Source organism: Felis catus, chromosome B4 (genome assembly GCF_018350175.1).
Source record: "Felis catus isolate Fca126 chromosome B4, F.catus_Fca126_mat1.0, whole genome shotgun sequence".
NCBI lineage: Eukaryota > Metazoa > Chordata > Mammalia > Carnivora > Felidae > Felis > Felis catus.
In genome coordinates, this window is record NC_058374.1 from 28706176 (window position 1) to 28726702 (window position 20527).

General features: G+C 43.8%; 1 long non-coding RNA gene across 2 annotated transcripts in view; it reads left to right on the forward strand.

Moving 5' to 3' along the window:
* Positions 1-1156: 1156 nt before the first annotated feature.
* LOC123386493 overlaps positions 1157-20527 on the forward strand; it is a 40136-nt gene continuing 20765 nt past the window's right edge. For both annotated transcript variants that reach the window (XR_006600414.1, XR_006600413.1), the window contains exons 1-3: positions 1157-1374; positions 1771-1869; positions 7787-7998. This is a non-coding gene — a long non-coding RNA (uncharacterized LOC123386493). The remainder of the gene's footprint in view (positions 1375-1770; positions 1870-7786; positions 7999-20527) is intronic.

Here is a 20527-nt window from a genome sequence, read left to right on the forward strand (position 1 = left end):
AGCATCCGACTTCAGCCAGGTCACGATCTCGCGGTCCGGGAGTTCGAGTCCCGCGTCAGGCTCTGGGCTGATGGCTCAGAGCCTGGAGCCTGTTTCCGATTCTGTCTCCCTCTCTCTCTGCCCCTCCCCCGTTCATGCTCTGTCTCTCTCTGTCCCAAAAATAAATAAACGTTGAAAAAAAAATTTTATTATAACGAAGTAACAAAATGTAGTGAACTAAAAAAGCAACATCATGAATTATTTTTGACCTTGCTCTAGCACGTGTTAAACCAAGATTTCACTGATCAGATTTTTAAAAAAATTATTTCAACATTTTTCCTTTTAAAACATTCATGTTAAGTATTTTTAAATGTTTATAATATGTTAACATTAAAATACTATATAGTATATAACTAAATACAGATATGAATATTAAATATTTTTAAAGTATGTAGATATATTGGATGTACACGCTCAAAAGTTTTTTTACTGATAGGGATGCATGATATATAGTCTTGTACAGAGGAGGGCTAATCAGAAACAGCAAAGGAAATGGGTTGCTTTAGCCCTTTATAAAATCTGCCGGAGAAAACACTGTTCCCCTCAACACACGGTGTATATTGAGTGTACGTTGAACCTCTTGTGCGGAGCAAACAAAATTGGAAAGCTATTTACATAAGCGTCTTTACAATTGCTCAGCAATGTCTTCCATTTGCCTTTGGTTAAAAGTAACATGGGAGGAACACAGGTCCAGAGATTCTGATTCAACAGGAGGACAAGCGTAGGCCCATCCACAGGCACTATGGAGTGTTAAGAAGTCAGTCCTCATTTGGAAGATGAGGAAGACCGAGCGCTGGAGCGTTGAAGCGACTCGGCCAAGGGAACACAGGTAGCTCACTAACCGGGACTAGGACCTTCCCAGACTCTTTTCCCTATCCGGTGTTCCTTTGGGTATGTCCTGCTCCCAAAGTGAAAATCTGGTGCCTGCCCGGTTTGATATGAGCAGACGGGAGAAAAGCAACGGATCCAAAGTTTCAGCTCCAATCACTCTCCACTTGCAAAATATCCTTTTGAGTTTTCTGGTGAGACTAATGGCCACGTTGCTTTATAGAGCTAAAGACAAAACGTTATTGTCGGGTTTGTTAGTGTCACTGGGTTGCTAGGAGAACGTCTGCAATGGAATTTAGCACGCAACACTAGCTTTATTTCCGCAGGACAACCCCGCCATGTGCAAAGGACGCTGCCTGTGTGCGAGGGGAGTGAAGCGAGGCGTGCCAAGGCCAAGACCAAAACACCACGTGAAAGAGCCGATTTCCTCCCAGACTTGGCGGGAGAAGACTCCAAGACCAGCACAGCAGTCCCCAAATCAAAATAGGACTCTCCTAATTTTTAAAAGTAAGCATACAAGGGAGCCTGCGTAGTTCAGTAGGTTAAGCACCCAACTTTGGCTCAGGTGATCTCATGGTTCATGAGTTCCAGCCCCCCCGTTGGGCTCTGGGCTGACAGCTCAGAGCCTGGAGCCTGCTTGGGACTCTGTGTCTCCCTCTCTGCCCCTCCCTCGCTTGCACTCTGTCACTCTTTCAAAAATAAGTAAACATTAAAAAAAAAAATTTAATAAAAAAGATCGTGCTTAAAAAATAATTTAAAAAATAGACATACATTACAATTTCAAATGTTATTCTGTTTTTGATTTTATGATACCCAACCTGCTCATTTCTCCTTGACAATAGTTATACCAAACAGCTGTAAAATGGACCCAAAATATACATGGACACCTTTCTTTGGATATAGGTAGCAACCTGGCCTCAGATTTGATTTGCTGGCCTTGGGAACATCCGCAAGCAAGTGTGGGAGCGGGACGGTAGCTCAAGCACCTTGTTGATCAGATGGGTAAGTGCAGACGAGGGTAGCAGAGGTGGGTTACAGATGAACGGAACAGATGCTCGCGTGTGAGGTAGGTGACAATGTGCTAACTGTGTGTTGGAATCAAGAGCACATACCGTCTCTTCTAAGCACCAGAATTCCAAGCGCCACACACTTTCCTTACTTATTTACATCTCAGAAAATATGCCTCCAAGTGTAATGTGTGCATATATATACACATATTTTCAGAGTGAGAGAAAAACCGAAAGAATAAAGGGAGATTTGACTCACCAGCTAACATCTTTCAAATGTTTGAAAACTGCCGCTGGGAAGGCGGGATAGCTCTTGCCTAGAAAATATAACGTATTTTAATGTGAAAGTACTCCTTCACTTTTTTGAGGGGGAAGGAAACCTGTATTATAAAATCCCCCAAAGCAAACCGTGGCTGCTATTTCTGGAGTCTTCCTGCTGAGCGAAAACGTGAGGCCCTTTCCCCTGGGACCCCAGGCTAAAGGGCACAGCCAGGTGCTCCTACACCTGCTGTTGAATTCTGAGCACAGGCCACAGGAGGGGAAGGGCATTGATGTCGGTCAAGCAGACCCTATCCCCGGGTCGAAACAGAGAACAAAAAGCGGCCAGGAAGGATTGCGAGGTAGTCAGAATTAGAGGAAATCTTCCATTTCCAGTGCTGGGCGTGGGAGGTGAATGGTGGCGGCTCTCAGGACTCCGGCCCACCCTGCTCAGCGGTGGAGCACAGCCTACCGCCCTGTGCCCAACAGCCGCCCCTCCTGTGGACCGTGCTGGACTCCAGCTAACAAGCCGAGGAAGTGGGGAATATCTCCAGAACTTGGGTCCCCCCTCTTCAGAACCTACCCACAGAGGGGAGGCCAGCTCGCAGGGGCTGAGGTGATCAATTTATGAATACACCTGTCCACCCAGTTGGAACAGAGCCTGAGAAGCTTTGGTTCACACTGCAGCCCTATCTCTATTTGAGGGATGAGAGCCTTTGCCCCCCATTAAAGGGGTTGGAAGGATGTGAGAAGTTTGTGAGTGGCCCTGAAGTCATGGTGCCAGGTTGTGTGGTGTGGTGTAGGGTGCCATGTTTTTTCCTGTTTTGGAAAGCAGAGGTGGTACGAGGACTAAAGAAGAAGAAGAATATAATCCTCCGGGGGTTTGGAAATCCCTGGCAGGTGCCCCAAGTTGATGAGGGCACCCCAAGTGCCAAAGAGAGGGCTACTGGAAGAACCAATGTGTGGCCTCACCTAGATCCCAGAACTTGGGCTCATGAAGAAATGGGCTAGAAGCTCCCAGGGCAAATCCCGGGCCCCTGGTGCAGACCTGCCCACGTCTCTGCTGTGGTCCTGCAGCGCTCCCCCCTCCCCCGCCACCGCGCTGTCCCCCGCCTCCTTCCAGGGAATCATGCCACAGGGGAGGGGCAGCTGGCAAGGCGCATGAGGGGATTTGTATTCGGCAATGAGAAACCGAAAGAATATTGGTGGCCAATCCCCAGAGGAAAAACACATGGAACGTATGCTATAAGAAAGGTCTCCCGTTTTCTCCAATATTGCTTGGCGAAGAGGAAGTCATTTCCCTTGCTCGCTGTAAGTAATTGCCCCCTTAACAACAACCTATCAAATTAAGAGATTTCGTTCATGTAGCTCAGAGATTCAGGGAGCATGGTTTCCATTTATGATTGTTTTAGTAATTTCAAAGTGAGGTGTCTGCCAGACTAAAAGATACAACTCTACCTCTGTTGCCAGGGTTTTGTCAGTGTGAAGCATGCTTCGTTAGACAACCTTTCTCATCTGTGGTCTTGACGGAGTCTCCAGATAGGTGCAGCTGGTCATGACCAGTGTGTCGTAGCTGGGGACAGACAACTGAACCTGGGGAGTTTTCTGATCTGCTGCCTCAGGGGCACTTTCCTTCCAGCTCAGTTCAGATGATCATCACCATCAGGTGATTTTTCTCACCTCCTACTTTGTCCTCATCTTTTCTAATACAAACTCAATTACGTCAAGATTTCATGACCCATAGGTCCACGCCAGGGTCGGGGTGCCACTGAACAGGGATGGCCAGGAAAGATCCAGGCTCAGAAACTAGGTTAGCAGATCCTATAGCTCCTATGGGTCAGAGAGGCTGGCGGCAGGGGCCAGGGCCAGGGCTCTGGCATGGGAGAAGCAGAGCCCAGGAGAGTCGGCCTCCCGTGGGTAGTACAGGCCAGGAAAAGCAAGTCCCCCAGTCCAGCAAATCCGACAGCAGAGATACAGCTGAGCAGAAAACACAGAGCTCAGAGTCATGAATAAGGAATGCCCTGGGCTGCCCTTGGATGAATGGACGAGGCCCCTGAGCCCGTCACTCTCACACACCTCCCTCGGTGGCTAAATCGAGTCCTAACTCAGAGGCTGGGCCCCTCCAGGAGCGCGGCAGCACCCACAGTCTGGAGCAGGGAGGCAGACACAGCTGAAGCCTGCGGTGGTTCAGAGGGTGCCACGCTGTTCCCCTTTGCTTTACATGCAGAGCAGTTCTGTGGCCGTGCCCACAAGCATCCCCGTTTTCCCTTGACTATGGTGTCGCCTGCACCACAACGGGACACTCTACGTGGCCAGAGTGAAGACGGAGAAGAAGGGCTGTAGAGTGTAACTGGTGTGTGTGAGGAAGAAGTGTTCAGGTGGTAACAGGGAAGCTGGCAGTGGTGGGGAGCCATGAACTTTGGGGGAGACGGGAAACAGACCACGGGATTGAGAGCAAGAAAGTGGAGATGAGGCTTTCGGAAGGCGCTGGGATAAAGGTGGGCTTCATGGAAGGTAACCGGGGTTGGGTGTCAGCCACCACAGAAACTGGCCCGGAGGCCCTCAAGGCTGAGTTGGGGGCTGAGGGTGCCCAACATCCCCTTTCACCTGGAATTCATTCAAGGCACAGAGGTGAGGCCCAAACTGAGAAAACTGGGAAGAAAGAGACAGAAACAAAGCAGGACATGATGGCCTTTGGATCTATCCACGAAACTCCATCATGCCCCATGCTGCGTGCCAAGCATGACACCCAATCTGAGGACACCGACAGGTGTAAGCGTGGTCCCCACCCTCGAGGAGCTTTGAATGGCTGGGGGAAGAACGGAGACGGGTCACACTGGCTAGGACAGACAAGCCAGGCTCCACAGGGCGTCAATGAGAAGGCGAGTGTGCTCTTATCTTCAAGCTCCCTGCTGTGCATTTGGTAGAGATGTCCTTTCTCCGTCCTGGGGAGAACTCAGGGCGCCGGGACTTTCCTGATCACGTTTAGATGTTAAAAGTGCCCCAGTCAGATCTCCAAACACCACTCATTTCAGTAATTAATATGGCTCATCAAGTGTAATAATCAGAAGCTTCACACTTCATTTAATAGTACAATTTCTCCTGACTCCTGTCCCCCTGCCTTGACCTCAGGCCAATGTCTGCAGGAGCAAGGGACCCCTCACCCCACCCACCCCTGCTGTGGATTTGACTCTCTCAGGGTTGGGAGTCGGGGAGAGGAGGAGGACGAGGAAAGTCGGGGAGCCAGGAGGTTCTTATAGGACTAGGACTACACGTGGCTGTGGATTTGCACTCTCTTGCCCCACAAGCGTTCCAGCCACTTCTTTCTTGCGTGGTGACTCCATTGCTTTTCCAAGACCTTCCAAGTCCCCATTCCCAGTTCGGCCACGATTCTATCTCCACTGCAACCCCTTGAGGCTCTGAATGCATCTCGTCTGGCTGCTCATTTTCCACTTTTCTCAGTTCCTGGGAATCTGAAGTCACCTCCCCTCAGGGGCTCCTCCCTCTCTACGTGGCATACAACCCTTTTCACACAACCCTCTGGAAACACTGAGTCCTCGGGGCCCCGACTCTGAGCACCGGCTGATCCCAAGGCAGTCACCTCTCCTTGCTTTGCCATCAGAGCCGCAGACCAGCCAGGCTCTCCCCTCTAGACTCCAGCCTGACTCCAGCCCCCGTGCCCCACCCCCCAAGCTTCAGGGGAGGGTAGCCCTCCAAATATTCCCTCAAAGCCCCTGTACCTTGGTGGGAGGGAGGGCAGTCATCCCACTCTTCTGGGTGAGATGCGCAGCTTAGCTTCCTCTCACAAAATGCTCTGCCGTAAACCTCAATTCTTTTCTCGGCCTCTCTGTCATCTTTTATAGTCTGGAGGTGGGTGGTGGTGGAGAGTAGAAAACTGGTTTCCATAAGCACTTTCGCAACTCCTACAGCTCATTTTGGAATGTTTCATCTATTGCTTCGGGGCCTCGGTTGAAACCGAGACTAAAACAGTTCCCATTTAGCCTCCTGGGTGATTAACAGAGGATATCCCCCCCCCCCCCCCACCCCAGACACAGCGCATACGGAAGATGAGAGTATTTGTGCGGTGTGGTACTCCAGCTCCACGGATGTGCTGTTCACAGCTGGCGGGCACCAGCCAGGAGGAGCTCCAGCTGCCCTAGGCCCAACCGGGACACCCGGAGGCCTAAGCGCACAAATAGGCCCACAACCTATTGGCAACACAACACGTGCTACTAACGGGTCGGGAAGCCGCGCACTGGACGGGGCGCCAGGCCCTGAGTGGTGCAGAAGGAGCAAAATGATTCGTTCGAGCTGTAGCATGAAGCCACCAACGGGTGGTGGTGTCTCAGCTGGGGTTTGAAGAGTGAAGATGAGTTCTGTAGGCGGCCAAGTAGGGCAAGGGCATTCTGGGTGACTCGATCGTTTGGTGCAGCTGGAGAATTCAGGTGTGTGGCAGGTAGAGGTCACGAGGCCCTCCCCGGGCAGCGCTTTCTCTCACAGGTGTTCCCTACAGCAATGTTAATTTTACCTCAGCTTCATCTTGACTCCTCTCTCCTTCTTCCTCTTCCTCCTCCTCTTCCCCCTCTTCCTCCTTCCTCCTCTCCTCCTCCTCCTTTTCCTCTTCCTCTTTCTCCTTCTCTCCCCCTTCTTCCTGTTCCTCCTCTTCCTCTCCTCCTTCCCCCCCTCCTCCCTTCCTCTTCTTGTCCTCCTCTCCTCTTCCTCCTCCTCCCTTCCTCCTCCTCTCCTCCTCCTCTCCTCCTCCTCTCCTCCTCCTCCCCTCCTCCTCTCCTCCTCCTCTCCTCTTCCTCCTCCTTCCTCCTCTTCCTCCTCCTCCCTCCTCTTCCTCCTCCTCCCTTCCTCCTCCTCTCCTCCTCCTCTTCCTTCTCCTCCTTCCCTTCCTCTTCCTCCTCCCCTCCTCTTCCTCCTCCTCCCCTCCTCTCCTCCTTCCCCTCCTCCCCCCTCTCCTCCTCCCCCTCCTCACTTCACTTCTAATTATCAGGTTCTGCTGGTTTCACCTCTTAATTCTTCACATTATCTCCTCCCCCCTTCCCCACACTGCACCACAGTCATGTTCTTCGTCTTCTTTCTCCTAACATTGTAAAGGAGCGCCCCATCTGACCTCCCTTCCCCAGCTTCCCCTCTCCCAGTCCGTCTACTGCAGGCCAACCACAGTGACCTTAAAATATGCAGCCCAGCGTAACCCCCCCAACCATTTTACACCTCACTCAGTAAAACTCTCCTGCCTTGCCACAGCCCACCCTGGAGGCGCAGACTCTAGATGAGAACCCGCTGCCTGTGGGAACTTCCCTCTTCCTCTCCCCTCCGTCTTTCCCACTCTGCTCCAGCCACACAGGCCTCCTGACTTCCTCAAACAGGCCAACACTCTCCTACCCCAGGGCCTTTGCCTTTGCTCTTCCCTCTTCTTGGAAAGCTCAGTCCTCGAACATTCGCAGCTTCCTGAAGTCTCAAATATGACTTTATGAGAGACCATCTATAAGCAACAGCAACCTGCCCCCAACACTCCCTTACCCTGCTGTATCCTTCTCTAGAGCATTTACCCACCTCTTCACACGTGGCACATTTATTTGATAATTGCCCAAGTAGAATGTGCATCGGTCTGCTTTCCTGATGTGTCTCCTATGTCTGGCTGGTAGGAGGCCCTGGATGAGAGTCCTCAAATACATGGACCAATGAAGTGATGTGGGATGAGATGGGGATGTCTGACTCACTTCATACAAGGTTTCTTCACGCTGTGACAAGTCACCTCATTCGAAAACAAGTGTCAATTATTTATTGAAGATTGCACGTGTGGCTCTGTGCTACATTACGTGACATGGATTATCTCTTCTCTGCAAGAATCTGGGAGGTAGGTACTATTTTTGGCCCCTCTTTTCGTATAATGTGGGTTCGTTTTTTAAAATTTGTTTTAATTTTTTACATTTATTTATTTTTGAGAGAGAGCGAGCATGAGAGGGGGAGGGGCAGAGACAGGGAGTCACAGTATTCGAAGCAGGCTCCAGGCTCTGAGCGGTCAGCACACAGCCCGCCGCGGGGCTCGAACTCACAGACCGCGAGATCATGACCTGAGCCGAAGTCGGACGCTCAACGGATGGAGCCACCCCGGCGCCCCAATGTGGGTTCTTATAATGATACCTTAAAATATAACGAATGTATCATAATACATTAAAACATAATAATGTATACTTTAAATTGCACTTATTCCTGCAACTTGTTTCTTTCCTGACCTTTTTCTGTGTACACGTAAAGGCACACATAATGGACTAGGAATTTATGTGTGTTTTTACCTGCTTGTTTCGTTTTATCCTTTACGAAAATGAGATCCTACTATACATATATTGTTACACAGTGTGATGTGCCTCAGAGATTTTCTTTTTCATGAAAGTTAATAAAATATATCTCCTTCTTTTTCTTGGCTTCGCATATACAGGGTACACCGTGGTGTGTTTAATATGTTTCCTCCTGATTAACCGATTAACTGATTGATCTTTTTGTTTGTTTTAGTTCTACTATGTTAGAAAAAATCCTGCAATAACATCTGTGTCTTCCTGTATTGTTGATCAGGGCTTGGGTATGTTAGTGTACTGGGAGGGAGATTCCTAGATGTGAATGTGCTAGGTCAGCGATAGGCACATTTTATTTATCGGCCGTGAGCTGGTGCTCCATCTATGGTCTCCGTGACAGATGTACCTGGTGCCCCCTCTTTCCCTCCCCCTGCCATGGCCAAGCAGACGCTGCCAACTCTGTCTGGGGCTTCCTGCAGCCACCAGAGCCCGCTCTGCCTGTGAATGAGTCGCGCAATGAGGGCCCCAGAGCAGACTTGAGTCATGACCCACAGGAGTTAGCGCACTCACATCTGAGCTCCTTCACCGCTGCTGGGTTAACTCCGAGGTGCGAGTTTGACACTGGATCACACAGTGTCCCGTTGCCTGCAGTGGTGACTTGATTGACAACATGCCCTTGATTGACGTCCTTTCCTTTCCTGTCTCGCTTCCTCGATCCCCTACTCGCGTTTCCAAGGTTCACCTCCCACATGGACCCTCACACTCAAAGCCTTGTCTCTGGGACTGCTTCTAGAGAGCCAAAACTAAGACACTCTTATTTCTTTTAGGAAAAAAAAAAACATTTATTCTCTATAGGTGATACATGAACATGGTACTTTTTTAGAGCATAAGAGATAGAAAATGAAAAGTAAACACCTTCTGACCTCCAGTCTCTCTACCCAAAGGTAATGCCTGCTGACAGTTTCCTGTATTTCCTTCCAGAAAAAGATATGATTATACAAACATATATAAATATACATATCCTTTATCCTGTTAAATCTCCCTGAATGGAATAATTTTAAATACTGTGCTTGGCACCTTTTTTCTACTTAATGATCTATCCTGGAGAGCATTTATATTTGCAAAGACAGCTCTTTTACAGTCGAATGGCCTTATGTTGTGTGGCCCCACGGTAGGTTCCTAACCAGAACTCCTAACAGAGAACATTCATTGTTTCTAGTGTTTGCATTTATACCCATGCTGGGACAAACATTTTTGTACATATATTTTGGCTCGTTTTTCAAAATTTAGGTAAATTCACAACAAAACAAAACAGATGTTACGTGCATTTTAACTTATTTTTCTCTCTTCAAATAGGTTGCGCTGGTTTGTGCTTCTACCGACAGTTACAAATGCCTGTTCTCCCATGTCTTCCCTGACACGGGGGTTATCAAACATTTTAATATTTACTAATCGGCTAAATGACAAAAGTATTTCATCGTTTCATTGTGATTTCTTTGAGCATCTGTTCATATGTCTACCAGCAGTGATGGTTCTTCAATGCCTTACCTGTTCATACCCTTGGCCCATTTTGCAATTGGATTTTATATCCTCTTCCTTTTGTTTTTTGTAAGAGTGTTTAATAGAGTCTGGCTAAGAACCTGTTAGATACGTCTCTTAAGTTTTCTTTCATTCTATGATTTTCCTGGAACTTTTTATAACGAAATATTTTCTGGATGGCTCAGTCGGTTAAGCGTCTGACTTCAGCTCAGGTCATGATCTCACAGTTTCTGAGTTCGAGCCCCGCATCGGGCTCTGTGCTGACAGCTTAGAGCCCGGAGCCTGCTTCGAATTCTGTGTCCCCCTCTCTCTCTGCTCCTCCCCCACTCATGCTCTTTCTTTCTCTCTCCTTCAAGAGTGAATAAAAACATTAAAAAAACAAAAAAATATAATGAAATATTTTCTTTTTCCTTTATTAAAAATATTTATTTATTTTTGAGAGAGAGAGAGAGAGAGAGAGAGAGAGAGAACATGAGTGGGGGAGGGGCAGTGAGAGAGGAGGACAGAGGATCTGAAGTGGCTCTGTGCTGACAGCAGAGACCCCAATATGGGGCTCAAATTCATGAACCACAAGATCATGACCTGTGCTGAAGTCTAATACTTAACTGATTGAGCCACCCAGGTGCCCCATAATGAAATATTTTCTCATGCAGAGGTCTTAAATTATTAAATCAAGTCTGTTTCTTCCCCCCGCCCCCCCTCCCCCCATGGCTTCTGGATTCTATGTCATGCTTAAGAAATCTGTCTCAAGTTTATAAAAATATCCATCCATATACCTCCTAGTTCTTTAATGGTTTTATTTTTACTCTGAGATCAGTAATCCATCTGGAGGTTATTTTTTTCAATTCTCTTTTTATTTTAAATAGGCTCCATGCCCATCTTGGTCCTTGAACTCATGACCCTGAGATTAAAAATTGCATGCTCTACTGGCTGAGCCACCCAGGCGCCCCAGGGGGTTATTTCTGTGAATGATGTTTGTTGTTGGAAGAAACTATAGAGAAATGAGAGTGAAACAAGGAAGACAGGCCGAGTCCAGAATGCTTGGCTGGTGGTATTGGAAAGTGGCTATTGACCAGAACTTTCTGAGGACACTGCAGGGGGAGGGTGGTCCTCGATCCTTTCCTGGGGTTTGTGCTGGTGCTGTGCCGGAGGTAGCTTGTGTGCTGGCTCACAAGAGCCCCTTTATTATGTAAAGCCATTGTTACAAGCTAAATCCTATAACATTATAAACAAATTATATATTTTAACATACAAATGTTCAAAATTCATTGTTTCCTAATTATTTCACTATGTTTTACTATTACCCATGCTCATGAAATTATTTAGTTCTACTGAATCTATATGGTGGAAATACCACATAATGGTGATGTCATGTTGGTAGCTTGAATAAGACATTGGTGGGAGCATTTACACCATGGAAATTGGCAAATGCTACGAGTCAATTCCCTGCGCCCCTCCCCCTTCAGAATCCAGTAAAGCATCTAGCAGCAAGACACTAACTTTGCCCATCTCCAGATATGTTTATTCAGAGAAGAGGCTGACATGTTAGAGAGGAAATTCAAGAATCACTTGGGGAGTCAGACTCGAGGACATCTCAATCTCTTCCAGTCCTGGCGTATGATGATTCTGGAACACTCATAATTATTTTCGATGGCTATATTGCTAAGGGGAATTCTGCTCAGAAAAATCTGTAAGGGATCTCATTTTGGTGTAATTCAGTCCTTCAATGGCTCTTGCACAAGATTTTCCCTGTAATGTCTCAGATTTAGATTCCAATGTGGCAACTCAGGGCAATAGACAGCATTATTTATCATCATTCATCTGTTTCTCATTTGATATTAAGGGTTCCTCAAACACTGACTCTTTCTCTAAATGCTATCAAAGTAGCCGCAATTTACTGACATTTTTGCTTACTATCTTCCATGTGGCAGCTCATATTCTGTAGAAGGCAAGGGAAAGTTGGAGGACAGAGGGTCAGAAGATGAGTTTGGGATCTCACACCAACACTTGAAATCATGGAAGCATTATTTATCCAAGTTTAAAGAAGGACCTTTAGGAGCATCTGGGTGGCTCAGTCAGTTAAGCATCTGACTTCAGCTCAGGTCACGATCTCACAGTGAGTGAGTTCGAGCCCCACGAGCCCTGAGTGGGACTCTGTGCTGACAGCTCAGAGCCTGGAGCCTGCTTCAGATTCTGTGTCTCGCTCTCTCTCTGTGTCTCCCTTTCTCTCTCTTCCTGCCCCACTTGAACTATGTCTCTCTCTCTCTCTCTCTCTCTCTCTCTCTCTCTCCCTCTCTCTCTCTTTCTCTCAAAAATAAATAAAGATTAAAAAAAATTTTTTTTAAATAAATAGAGTACGGCCTTTGTTTTGTCTTCATAAATCAGTTTTTCAGAAGCCAAGAACATTTAAAAGATATATAAAAATCACAAGAAAAATGTAATATTCAGGTAGCTTTTGTACAATCTTATAAGAACTTTCTCATTTAAAGTTACTTTTTCCTGCTACAATATTTTCTTTTGAAAATAGCTTTTATAAGTGTTTGGCACACATGTAGAAACCCCTAATGAATCAATTTTAATAATAGTTTTACGCATTGTTCATCCTGAAACAAATCCATTGACCACATTTATAATGTTTGGCCGGGGTTGGGGGTGGGGGTGCTCTATTCACCACGAGTTTTCATTGTCTTTCACATATATTTCTTAATACTCATTTTGCCCACATTTCACGGATGGTCAGACTGGTCTATGCACTGTCCCCAAGGTAATTGCCAATTTTTCTCCTCTCCCTCTTCCTAACTGGGATTCTATCTTTCCTCTTTTACATGTAATCTTCTCAATTCTTCAAGATTCTCTGTGTCTTTCCACAATTATTCCCAAGATCAGTGATGTAACACTCTTCCGGATTAAAACTACTATTTCCTGTGCCACATCATTTGGCATCCAATTATACCTTCCCCTGTGACTTACGTTGTTAGTCCATTTCTACTGCGTATAGTTTTACTTTAGCATTTAGACAAGAGGTTCTTATCCTAGGATGGATCCCTTGGGACTTTAGGGAAACTGGGGGTGTCATGAAATTATAAGTAAATTTTGTGTATACTTACCCATGTGCCTTTTTAAGGGCAAAAATCCAGAGCTTTTATAAGATTATCAAAGGAATTTTGACCCAAGAGTTTAGTCTCCTGGAGGAAAGAAGCTATGAGATGCTTTATTGTATGTCTCATGATATTTTCAATAACTCTGCTAAGTAATTGAATGGGCACAAGATAAAGCTAATGCTTCACTTATCTGCTGTCAACTAATCCCTTTCTTTCTAAATGATGAAAGAATAATGAAAGATAACCTTCCTGTTTCCATCTCACAGTTGAGCATACATGAAAGTAATAGATGTTTAAAAGTTTTGAAAAGTTTAAAACAAGACTTTACACTTATGATAGCTCACCTTGAGAAATGCAATAAAAGAATTCCACATTTCTGGAATTCTTGGTCATTTGATTACCTTTTATAAACCTTCTTCTGGAGAAGCAGAACTTGGAAATGTCTTCTCCTTTGACTCCAACTTCCACTGCATTTATTTTCTTTTTTAATTTTTTTAACATTTATTTATCTTTGAGAGATGGGGACAGAGTGTGAGTGGGGGAGGTGCAGAGAGAGAAGGAGACACAGAATCCTGAAGCAGGCACCAGGTTCTGAGCTATCAGCATAGAGCTCAACACGAGGCTTGAACCATGAACCATGAGATCATGACCTGAGCTGAAGTCAGACAACTGCCTGAGCCACCCAGGTGCCCTGCATCTATTTTCAATACCACCTCTCACCCAAAAGCTTGTCAATGAAAATTGCTTTATCCTCTAGCCATTACCATCCATTCCTTGATGATTTAAATTTTTTATTATTTTGTTTAATACATTCCTATTATACTTCTTGTTAATTTCAATATTCTTGCAGATATCCTTTCCACTATCCAAACATTTCCCAAACCTTCTCTTGTCCAATGATCTTGTTCTCTACCCCAGTTAAGTCACTCACTCTCACAACCAGAGCTAAACCTTGTCTTTACCAATAACAACACTCCTATGTAGGTAGAATAATAACCCCCCTCAAAGATGTCTACGTTTGAATCCTTAGAATCCGTGGATGTGTTGCATTATGTGGCAAAGAGGAATTGAGATTGCAGATGGAATTAAGGTTACTAATCATCTGACCTTAAATACAGAGAGTGTCCTGGATTATCCAGGTGGGTCCGATATACCAACAGAGGTCCTTAAATGTGAAAGAGGGAAGCAGAAGGGTAAATCAGAATGATACTATGTGACAAGAACTGGACCACTACTGTGGTGAAGGTGAAGGTGAAGGAAGGGGACCTCTGTGGGCTGGAAAGGGCCAAGAAACTGATACTAATACACTTTTCTTCCATTAGCAAAAGAATTCACATTTGCCTCTGAGTAACCCACTCTCCTATCTTTACAGTTTACTCCCTCTAGTACCCCAACTGCAACAAATTTTTTTTTGTAACCAGTAACACCTACAATCCATTGATCCAATTACAATCATACCATTTCTCAACCCACTCATGTTCTCTCTTCCTTCCTTATACAGCTCAGATCTCGTGACCTAGAATTATAATTACTTGCAACTCTCAGCTATGCACTCTGAACTCCCGTGATCCCTCTTTGTCCTGCTTCCCTGAGAACAATCCTAACTCTAGTTGAATCCAACCTTTCACCCATTCATACTTGAACCTACTAGCTAAATGTGATTAGAGACCATGCAACCAATCTGATTGGTTTCACTTCAAATTCAAGGCAGTAATTCAAATAGGATCTTTTTGTGCTTGGAAATCCCTACTAGATTCTGTTGTCCCTTTACTCTCTTGTTCTCTTAGGAGACTATTTCACAATTTCTCTGCTTCCTGGAGATGTCCAAATTCTCTTTCTCTATGTCCATTCTCTGCTGATTTTGTGTGTGTGATCTTACTTCCTATTCCACTGAGATTGTAGATGGTCAGAAAAGGGCTCCTTCAAATCCCGACAAACCCATCTATCCACCCATCCACCTACATTGCCTTCTCATAACTGTGAACCATCCAAGATGATACCTATCCAAACTCTGATCCTCAAACGTAACAGAAAATCCATCCCACTTAAATCTCTACAGTTTCTGTTTCCTTTTGTTTCTATGCAATCACTTTTTCCACTCTCTACTGGATCACTCTCTACAGCATACAAACATCTTGCTATTCCTCCTATCTTAAAAGGACATTCCTAATAAAAGGTTTAAGAAGATGGCATAGGTAGATCTTGAACTTGCCATCTCCCATGGACACAGCTATGTATGGAATAATTTCCTCTGAAAAATACCTGAAAACTGGATGAGTGGAGCCTCTACAACAGAAGATAAGAGGGCAGCATCAAAGTGGATAGGAGAGGCAGAGACATGTTCTCACTAGGAAAAACTCCACCCTGGCACAGCAGTCCACAATTCGGAAGGATCTCAAAAGTGTAGAACTTTAACTTGAGAAGTAAATTGTACTCCACATCAGGCACCCTAACCTCTAGATTCTGCATAGGAGAGACAAGCTCCCCAACTGTCTGGCTTTGAAAACCAATGGGGATTGTGTCCAGAAAAACCATAGAACTGTAGGGAACAGAGAACCTGCTTACATATAGACTAACTCACCCAGGGACCCAGTACAAAAACACCAGTTCAAAAGTGCCTGAACTGTGTATAAAGGAGACTCATTTACTAATCTTGGGGCATCTGCAGGAAGTTCTTGGGACTATCTCTGAGGACCAGAGACACTGGCATGTGCGATTTATGTGATCTTATTCTAATCTGCTAATGCCAGCTCTGATGGATACCCTTTAGGGACTTTCCCTGTTAAGGCCAGAGGATATACCCTGTGGAGGGCGCTGCCTACCCCACTGTCACAGCTATATGTCATAGCCAGGTCAGGAGAGGACTCCATTCACCCTGTGCCACAGCTGCAGCCCCACCACACTAGGTGGGTAAATGCAGCTCACACAAGAGACACTTCTTGAGCACCTGGCTCTGGTGGCCAGAGGCAATAGCACCTCTGAACCCCATGGTACATCTCCTACACAAGGCCACTTCTTCAAGACTGGGAGAAGTAGTTGATTTATCTAATACATAGAGACAACACAGAGAGTCAAGCAAAATGAGGAGACAGAGGAATGTGCTCCAAATGAAAGAACAAGACAAAACCTCAGAAAAAGATTTTAATGAAACAGATAAGCACATCCCTGATAAAAAGTTCAAACTAATGGTCATAGAGATGTTCACTGAACTCAGGAGAAGCATGGATAAACATAGTGATAACTTCAACAAAGAGATGGGAAATACTTAACTGACTGAGCCACCCAGGTGCCCAAAGAGATGGGAAACATAAGAAAGTATCAACGGAGTTTACAAAGCTGAGGAATACAATACCTGGACTTAAAATACATTAGAAAGGTTCAACAGCAGACTAGATGAAACAGAATAATGGATCAAATAAAAGACAATGAAAGACAAAACAATAGAACTCGCTCATACAAAGCATAAGAATTTTTTAAAGTGAAGATAACCTAAGGGACCTTTGGCACAATATCAAGTGAAATAACATTTGCATTATAGGGTTCTAGGAGAAGAGAGAGAAAAAGGGCCAGAAAACTTATTTGAAGAAATAATGGCTGAAAACTTCCATACTGGGGAAGGAAATAGACATCCAGGTCCAGGAAGTCCAGAGGATTCCAAATAAAATGGACCCAAAGAAATCCACGTCAAGATACATTATAATTAAAATGGCAAAACTTAATGAGAGAACCTTAAAAACAGCAAGAGAAAAACACTTGTTATGTATAAGGGAAACTCTATAAGGATAAGAGCAGATTTTTCAGCAGAAACTTTGCAAGTCAGAAGAGAGTGGCATGACATACTCAAAGTGCTGAGAGGAAAAAAAAATCAGCCAAGAATTTTCTACCCTAAAAGAATATTATTCAGAGCTGGGAGGGAGATTAAAGGTTCTACAGATAAGCAAAAGCTAAAGGAGTCCATTACCACCAACCCAGACTTACAATAAAAAGACTTCTTTAAACTGAATAGAAAAATGACTAATGACAAGAAAACATGAAAGAAAAATCTCATTGAAAAAGGTAAATGTATAGATAGTAAAGATAGTGGATCAATCACTTATAAAGCAAGAAGTGTGAAGGTTATAAGACAAAAGTAGAAAAATTAACTAGAACTACAATAATTAGTTAAGTGACGAATAAAATAAAAAGATATAAAATATGACATCAAAAATATAAATGTTGGGGTCAGGGCACCAGGGTGGCTTAGTTGGTTAAGCAGACAACTCTTGATTTTGGCTCAGGTCATGGTCTCATGGTTCATGAGATTGAGCCCCACGTCAGGCTTTTCCCTGACAATGAGGAGCCTATTTGAGATTCTCTCTCCTACTCGATCTCTGTCCCTTCCCCACTCGTACACACACTCTATCTCAAAATAAATAAAATAAACATTTTTTAAAAAATAAGTAAAACCTGGGGGTGGGCAAAAATGCAAAGCTTTGGAATATGTTCAAATTTAAGTTCCTATCAATTTAAAACTGGATGTTTTATACAAAGGATATTACATGTGAACCTCATGGTAACTACAAAGCAAAAATGTATAGTGATTATGTAAAACAAAATGGAAAAGTAATCTAAAGATTACTTTAGATACTAGTACCAAAACCAGATGAGGAGGCCACAAGAAAACATATCTTTGATGAACATAGGTGTACAAATTATTAACAAAACATAGCAAACTGAATTCAACAGTACATTTAAAGGATCAAACAGCATGACCAAGTGGGATTTATTCCAAGGATGCAAGAATGGTTCAACATCCACAAATCAATCAATGTGATAGATCACATTAACAAAATGAAGGATAAATTTCATATAATCATCTCAGTAGATACAGAAAAAGCATTTGACAAAATTTGACCTCCATTTATGATGAAAATTCTCAAAAATTTGGTATAGAGGAAATGTACCTCAACATAATAAAGATCATATATGAGAACCCACAGCTAACATCATACTCAGTGAGGATAAAATGAACATTTTTCTTCTAAGATCAGGAATAAGACAAGAATGTTCACCCTTGCCACTTTTATTTAATATAGTATTGAAGTCCTAGCCATAGCAACAAGGCAAGAAAAAGAAATAAAAGTCATCCAAATCGTAAAGGAAAAAGTAAAATTGTCACTATTTGCAGATGACATGATACTATATATAGAAAACCCTAGAGGCTCCACCAAAAAACTGTTAGAACTAATAAACAAATCCAGTAAAGCTGCAGAATGCAAAATCAATCTACAAAATTTGTGGCATTTCTATAGAGGAAAAACAAACTATCAGAAAGAAAAATTAAGAGAGAAATCCCATTTAAAATTACATTAAATAGAACAAAATACCTAGGAATACATTTAACAAAGAAGTGAGATACCTGTACCCTGAAAACTATAAGATACTGATGAAAGAAACTGAAGACACAAATAAATGGAATGATATTCTGTGTTCATAGGTTGAGAGAATTAATATTGTTAAAATGTGTATCATACCAAAAGCAATCTACAGATACAATGCAAACCCCACAAATATTCTAAAGGTTTTTTTTTCACAGAACTAGAACAAATAATTCTAAAACTTGTACAAAACCATGGAAGATCTCAAATAGCCAAAGCAATCTGGAGAAAGAACAAAGCAGTAGGTATCACACTCCCTGATTTCAAACTATACTACAAAGCCATAGTAATAAAAGATATGGTATTGGCAAAAAAACCAGACACACAAATCAATGGAAAAGAATTGAGAACCCCAAAATAAACACACATATACGAATAACTTGTGACAGAGGCACATGAAAAGATGTTCAACATCACTAATTATTAGGGAAATGGAAATCAAAACCACAATGGAATATCACCTCACACCCATTAGAATGGTTGTTATCAAAAAGATAAGAAATGACAAGTATTGGAGAGGATGTGGAGAAAAGCAAATGTTCTTGCACTGTTTGTAGGAATATAAATTGGGCAGCAACTATGGAAAAGAGTATGGAGATTCCTCAAAAAATTAAGACTAGATCTACCATATGATCTAGCTGTTCCTCTTCTGGATATATATCTAAATAATATGAAAACACTAATTTGAAATGATATATGCATCCCTATGTTCATTGTAGCATTATTTACAATAGCCAAGATACAGAAACAATCTAACTGTTCATCAATGGATGAATGGATAAGGAAGTTGTGGTCTATACATATAATGGAATATTATTCAGCCATAAAGAAGAATAAAATCTTGCCATTTGCAACAACATGGATGGATCTTGAGGGTATTATGCTAAGTGAAATAAGTCAGACAGAGAAAGACAAATATCATATGATTTCATTCATATATGGAACCCAAAAACCAAAATGAAACAAGAAGCAAATGAACAAACAAGACAATACAAAAATAAACTCACAGATGCAGAGAACAGATTGATAATTTCCAGACAGGAAAAGGAGCTGGGGGCTGAGGGAGATGGGTGAAGGTGGTCAATTGTATTGTAATGGATGGTAACTAGACTTTTGGTGGTGATCACTTTGTAGTGTATGCAGATGTCACATTATAATATTGTACAACTAAAATTTATGTAATCTTATATACAAACTTTACTTCACTAACAATTATTTCAAATAAAAGAAAAGAAAAGCACCCTCTTTTGGCCCTGTAACTCCCTTCTGTTACCACTCTATTCCTCTGCCCCCTGAAGGAGTGTCTACACTCCTCTTTTCCCATCTTCTCTTGAACTCACTCCAGTCAGGCTTTTATCCTCACCTCCCTCCTGAAACTGCTCTTGATCATGTCACCAGGGCTTTCCCACAGCTCAATCCAGCAGTCAGGTTTTGGTCGTCATCTTACCTGACCCATCAGCAGCATTTGGCATCATCTCTTGCCTGAATTATTGAAAAACATTCCAAAATGGCCTCCCAGCTTCTACTTTCACTGCTCTTGGATCTGTTTTCTACTCAGCAGTCAAGTGTTTCTGTTTTGTTTTGGTTTTAGTAGATTGGGTCACGTCACTCTTCGGCTAACGCTTCTCAGCCCCAGTGCTTCTCATCTCACTCAGGGCAAAAGCCAGAATCCTTACAAAGGCCCACACTGTGCTATATGGTCTGGCCCCATTACCTCCCTGCTCTCGTCTGCTGGCACTGTCTTTCCTGTGCCCTCTGCACCAGCCTCAGGGCCTCCTTGCTGCTCCTCAGACACACTCAACCTGTTCCTAACCCAGACATTCTGCCCCCGTAAACTCTGACCAGAACAGTCTTCCCTCAGGTCAGAATGACCACTCCTCCCTTCCTTGAGGCCTCTGCTCAAATGCTACCTTGTCACAGTGGCTGTCCCTAACCCAATCCAATATAGTATGCCCCCATCTTCTTTACCCTGCTGTCTATTGTTCCATGGAAGTTACCACTGACAATATGTGTGTGTAATTAAATCATATATAATA